Genomic DNA, 6,013 nt, shown 5'->3' on the forward strand with positions numbered 1-6,013 from the left:
CTCCCCAGGCTGCTCTGAGGAAAAACCTGCGCTGCTTTCCCACTCTCCTCTCCTGGCCCCCTGTGCTCAGCCCCTCCCCTATCCAATGGTTCTGGGCATGGAGCAGAAGAGGCAGCCCTCCCCCGGCTGTTCCTGTTTTTCACTTCCTTACACTGCCATGGGTTCTGGAAAAAGCCGGATTACTTACCGGTAATGCTCTTTTAATGAGTCCACGACAGCACCCACTGGAGGTATCGGATCCGCCCCATTTGGAACAGGAAACCCTACAGGAAAGATAAAAGGGGGCGGTCCGCCTTTCCTCCTCAGTTTTGCATTTCAGAGTACCAGGAGGACCGCCAAGGATTAGGCAATGTCTTGTACTTATAACTTTACTTATCCAACTTTAGCAGATATACTTTTAATATTGATATTTCTAGCAGGGAGGGAAGTGAGCGGGTGCTGTCGTGGACTCATTAAAAGAGCATTACCGGTAAGTAATCCGGCTTTTTACCCTTCACCACGACAGCACCCACTGGAGAGATTCCAGAGACCATCACCTGGGTGGGACCACCATGCCAAGGACAGTCCTGCCAAAGCTTAGGTCAGAAGTAGACGAAAGGTCAAGTCTATAGTGTCTATAGAAGGTAGAAGGGGATGACCAAATTGCCGCCTTACATATGGTTTCAATTGGAACGTCTCCCCTCTCCGCCCAGGAGGCCGCCATTGCTCTGGTGGAATGTGCTCTGATATTTTCCGGAGGTTCTTCATTTTTTGCAGAGTAGGCTAAACGAATGGCATCCCTGATCCATCGGGAAATGGTGCTCTTTGTGACTCCATACCCTTTTTTATGGCCCTGAAAAGAAATGAAGAGAGCCCTACACTGCCTCCAGCTCTCAGACCTTTCAATATACTTTAGGACAGTTCTTCTGACGTCCAAAGTGTGGAATTTCTGCTCTTCCGGAGTGGAGGGATCTTCAAAGAAGGTTGGGAGGAGCATCTCCTGAGACCTATGGTACTTTGTTGATACCTTAGGCAGGTATGAGGGGTCTGGCTTTAATATTAATCTATCCTGATATACCTGCAAAAAGGGTGGATCTATGGACAGGGCCTGGATATCACCCACTCTCCTAGCGGATGTCAGTGCTACCAAGAGGGCCGTCTTAAATGATAAATATTTAAGGGATATCGTATCTATCGGTTCAAAAGGTTCTTCTGTCAGGGCGTCTAACACCAAGTTTAAGTCCCATGTAGGGATTGTGGGTATGTGAACCGGAGTTATTCTTTCACATGCTGTAATGAATCGTGATATCCACTTATTCCCTGCTATATTATGGCCATACAGCGCCCCCAACGCAGACACCTGTACTTTCAGTGTGTTTACTCACAAGCCCAATTCCTTTCCTTTTTGTAGGAATTCTAAGATAGGAACTATCGGGACTTCTGCTGTATGAGATGCTGTATGAAACTGTAGGAATTTCTTCCATATTCTTTTATAAATTTGGGTTGTGGACTGCTTCCTGCTCTGTAGGAGCGTAGTAATTAATGATTGCGAAAACCCTCTTGATCTTAATAGGTGCCTTTCAAGTTCCACGCCGTCAAGTGTAAGTTGTCCACTTGAGGGTGGAAGAAAGGGCCTTGGGAGAGTAGGTTGGGGTTTGAGGGGAGAACCCAAGGATCTGTCACTGACATAATTCGTAGCCACGAGAACCACGGTCTCTTGGGCCAGAAAGGTGCTATCAGGATTACTCTCGCCTTTTCCTCTCTGATTTTCCGAATCACTTGTGGCAGGAGAATCAATGGAGGGAAGGCGTATGCCAGCTTGAATTTCCATGAGGCCTGGAGGGCATCCAGTATGTCTGGGTGATCTGCTGGAGACAGGGAAGCAAAGGTCTTTGTTTGTCTGTTTTCCCTTGTGACGAAGAGGTCCACTTGAGGATGCCCCCATAGAGCTACTATGTTCTGGAAGATTTGGCGATTGAGGCACCACTCCCCTTGCCGAAGTGTGTGTCGGCTTAAGAAATCTGCTTCTTGGTTGTCCTCTCCTCTGATATGAAGAGCTGAGAGGGACAACAAATTGCTTTCGGCTAAGCTTAAGATTCTTGCCGCAGAAGACATCAGAGTCTCTGATAGAGTGCCTCCTTGTCTGTTTATGTAGGCCACTGTGGTGGTGTTGTCCGACAGGATCCTGACATGTTTCTGTTGGAGCTGTGGAAGGAAATGATGTAGAGCATAGTATACTGCTGTCAGTTCTTTTAAATTAGACGAGTATTCTCTTTCCTCTCTATTCCATCTTCCTTGACAAAACCTATTCCCCATATGGGCTCCCCAGCCTTGGGGGCTAGCGTCGGTGGTTAGGATACCAGATGGTACTATGACCCATGGGACTCCTGAGGATAGATGATCATCTAACCACCATTCCAGAGAAGTCAAGACCTCCTGAGTTAGAGTTATCTTGCTCTCGAGGTGACCACCATGTCGCCTCTCCTCCTGGAGGATCTGATGCTGAAGTGTGCGGACATGATAATGGGCCCACCGGACTGCAGGGGCACAGGAATCTAGCGACCCCAATAGCGACATTGCCCCTCTCAGAGACATGCGTGGTCTATCTATGGCTGCCTCTTTCTCTTTTGTTAGTGCAATCTTTACCTGAGGAAGTAGACATTTCTGGGTTATGGAGTTCAATTGGAACCCCAAAAACATCTGGAGGGATTGCGGAACGAGCCTGGACTTCTGTATATTGATGATCCAGCCTAGGTCCTGCAAAGATGAGATTGCATCAGCCACTCTTTCGGTACATTGGGTATCTGAGTTCCTGATTATTAGGAAGTCGTCTAAGTAAGGTACGATTAAAGTATCTTTTTGACGAACATAGGCCATCACCTCGGTGAAGATTCTTGGCGCTGTTGAGAGGCCGAAAGGCATGGCTGTGTACTGAAAATGACGGACCTTGCCATCGAACACCACTGCGACCCTTAGATATTTTTGGTATCTATTATGGATAGGAAGATGATAGTAAGCATCTTTTAAGTCTATTCCCGCCATCACACAATTTGGAAAGAGAAGCTTTATGGTGGATCTGATTGATTCCATCTTAAACTTATAATTTTTTATAAACGTATTAAGCTTCCTTAAATTAATAATTGTTCTAAACGTACCATCTGGTTTGGAAATTAAAAATAAGGGAGAGTAGAAGCCTCTACCTTCCTGTCCCTCTGGGACCTCCACTAAAACCCCCTTGCATAGTAGGCTCCGAATTTCTTCTTCGAGGGCCTTTTGTTGGGCCATAGAGTTAAGGCGGGTTAGGATAAAGAAATCATAAGGGTTTTGAAGGAATTCTATTTTCATTCCTTCTTTAATAATACCCAAGATCCATGGGTTTGAGGATATTTGTTCCCATTTTGGATAAAAGAACCGTAATCTACCCCCTACAGGTGGGTCTGATATTTTAATTTCTATTTTCCCTTCGGAATGTTGGACCCCTGAACATGGTACCCTTTTGTTTCTCTTCTTTTGCGGCCCATCTATTTGATCTTTCCGTTTGCCTCCTTCTTCCAAACGGTCGCCTCTTAAAGGTTCTCCTATAGAAAGGGATAGAAGAGTCAGGGAACGCCTTCTTCCTCTCCTTTGGCGAGAAACTCACCCTCACACGGGGTTGCACAAATCTTAGCCTTTGATTGCGCGTCCCCCTTCCAGCTCTTCATCCACAACGCCCTTCTGGCGTTGTTCACCAGAGCTGCTGATCTTGCTGCCAGCCGTAGAGTGTCCGCCGACGCATCAGCCATAAAGGCAGCTGCCCCTCTAATTAATGGGATAGCGGCCCGTAATTTTTCTCTGGACACCTTTTGCTCGATTTGTTGATCCAGCTGGTCCAACCACATGAGCATAGATCTAGTGGTGCATGTGCTGGCTACCGCTGGCTTAAAAATACCCGTGGTAGATTCCCAAGACCTCTTCAATGATGATTCTGCCTTGCGGTCTAACGGGTCTGCCAACAAGCCTGCGTCCTCTACTTTAATAGCCGATTGTTTCGAGGTAGAGGATATAACGGCATCCACTTTTGGCACTTTGGTCCATTTTAATAGCTCCTCATCGCTAAATGGATACTTTCTTTTTGAGGCTGATGGGAGAAAACTTCTTTGGTCATGTTTTTCCCATTCCCTCTTTATTAGGGCCTTAATCGCCGGTATTACCGGGAACGTTCTCCTTTTCCGCCAATCCCGCAAACATTATGTCTTATGTGGTTTGGGCACCCCTTGGTTCCTCACACCCCATAGTGCTTCTCACCGATTTGACTAGGTTGTCCACACTATCCAGGGGGAAACATGACCGTCCCTCCATGTCTGATGATGACGAGGATGTGAGTGAGGAGTCAGAGATTAACCCCCCTTCTTCCTCTGACTCTTAGCTGAGGGTTAACTGCTTTTTGCTGCCAGTCTGAGGGAGTTTTGGCGCAGTTAATAGCCTGTATCTCCTCCCTGATTATAGCTCTAATGTCCTTTGTTGACAATGCGGCCCCCTGCTTTGTCTCTCTGGTGCACTGCTTACAGAGCTTCTTAGGGTAGGAGTCAGGGAGAGGTTCAGAGCATAACGCACATTCTTTATGCTTGGATTTATCCTTTTTCTTGGTCTAGAAGGGGACACCAAGGCGGGGGGGGGGGGGGGGGAGGGAGGAGAGGTCAGCTTAGTAGACAGAGTATATACTTTGCACACTCACCCAGTGAAGCCTTATATTTCCGGATCAGATGGCTGAGATCCCGTCCTAGGCCTTGATTCTCCTGCTTCATTCCTGCGGCCGGTGCTGCGGTCCCTGGTGGAGCTACCTCCTGCAGAATCCCCCGCTGGAGCGTGCGCTTCCGTTGGGGACGACATTGCTGCATCGCCGCTCAGCTGCGCCGCTGTTTAAATAATCTGCCCCTTTTTTTTTTTTTTTCCCCCCCTCTCCTCCTGCCGTCCCCCCGGAAGTTGCTTCTCCTCCCTGGGATCACCGCGCGCATGCCCCGACGCGCTCTCAGCCATCCCGCCCCGGAAGTTCAACCATTACTTCCGGGGGGGTCAGGAGCTTTGATGTGCGGCCCCCGCTCTCCATGCGGTCCCCCTCTCTATGCACCGCCACAGTTGCTGGCGCTTTTATTTTAAAAAAGACCTCTTTTTTCTGTTCTGCGCCACTGGCGCTCTTATTGCTCCCAGTAGCGGTGCGTCCCGGTGCCTACCGGCGCTCTCCTGGGTGAGACGGGGCGGCCCTCCCCGGACCCCGTCATCACCCTTCGTTCACCAGACGAGGGGGGAGCCGTCTAGCGGAATCTCCCCCGACGCTGCCTCCGGACCGCAGCCCCTGCCGTTCACATGGCGACTGCACAGGCGGCATGCCTGGCCCAGGTATTCTTTCCTGAAGGATATCGTGGCTCCGTTTGGAACAGGAAACCAAAACTGAGGAGGAAAGGCGGACCGCCCCCTTTTATCTTTCCTGTAGGGTTTCCTGTTCCAAATGGGGCGGATCCGATACCTCCAGTGGGTGCTGTCGTGGCGAAGGGTAAAAAACTGGCTACCGTTAAGTAAGATTGCGGTTTTAACCACAGATTTTCCATTGAAAGACTAACAATTTTTTTTGTTGAAAAACTGCAGTTGCATATAATTTAACTATGTGTGCTGGGCAGAAACCAGTCATCTATAGCTACCCCTGCTGTAGATACCTTAGCCGTAACTCCCACCTCTAGTGAAGAGTATTATGGAAAACACCCATTGAGTTGGCTGGACATTAGGAATTCTTTACTTGGTCTTCAATTGATCTTTCTGTAACAAACTAAATAATATTTATATATACACTTTATTCGCTTACTCCTCATTTCATGCATGCCCATCTGCAGTGTGCCATTCCCTTGGGGCTTCCATATGCCCTGCCCATTTTTATCTGGTTGTTAACCAAGTATGGATTCCCTGTACTGTGTTTTTTTTTTTTTTTTTTTTTTTTGTATGTTTTACCCATTTTTCAGTGAAATTTGTTCACTTCTGCATATATGGTTTTAGAAATGCTTTC

The 6,013-nt window shown here is 48.0% G+C and overlaps 1 protein-coding gene across 1 annotated transcript in view; it reads right to left on the reverse strand.

The window, feature by feature from the left end:
* Positions 1 to 6,013, reverse strand: part of SNRPF (small nuclear ribonucleoprotein polypeptide F) — a 247,102-nt gene that overhangs the window by 172,998 nt on the left and 68,091 nt on the right. The gene's annotated exons all lie outside the window — the stretch shown is intronic.

This window comes from Dendrobates tinctorius, unplaced genomic scaffold (genome assembly GCF_039654945.1).
Source record: "Dendrobates tinctorius isolate UK_male_01 unplaced genomic scaffold, ASM3965494v1 ptg000035l, whole genome shotgun sequence".
NCBI classification, from domain to species: domain Eukaryota; kingdom Metazoa; phylum Chordata; class Amphibia; order Anura; family Dendrobatidae; genus Dendrobates; species Dendrobates tinctorius.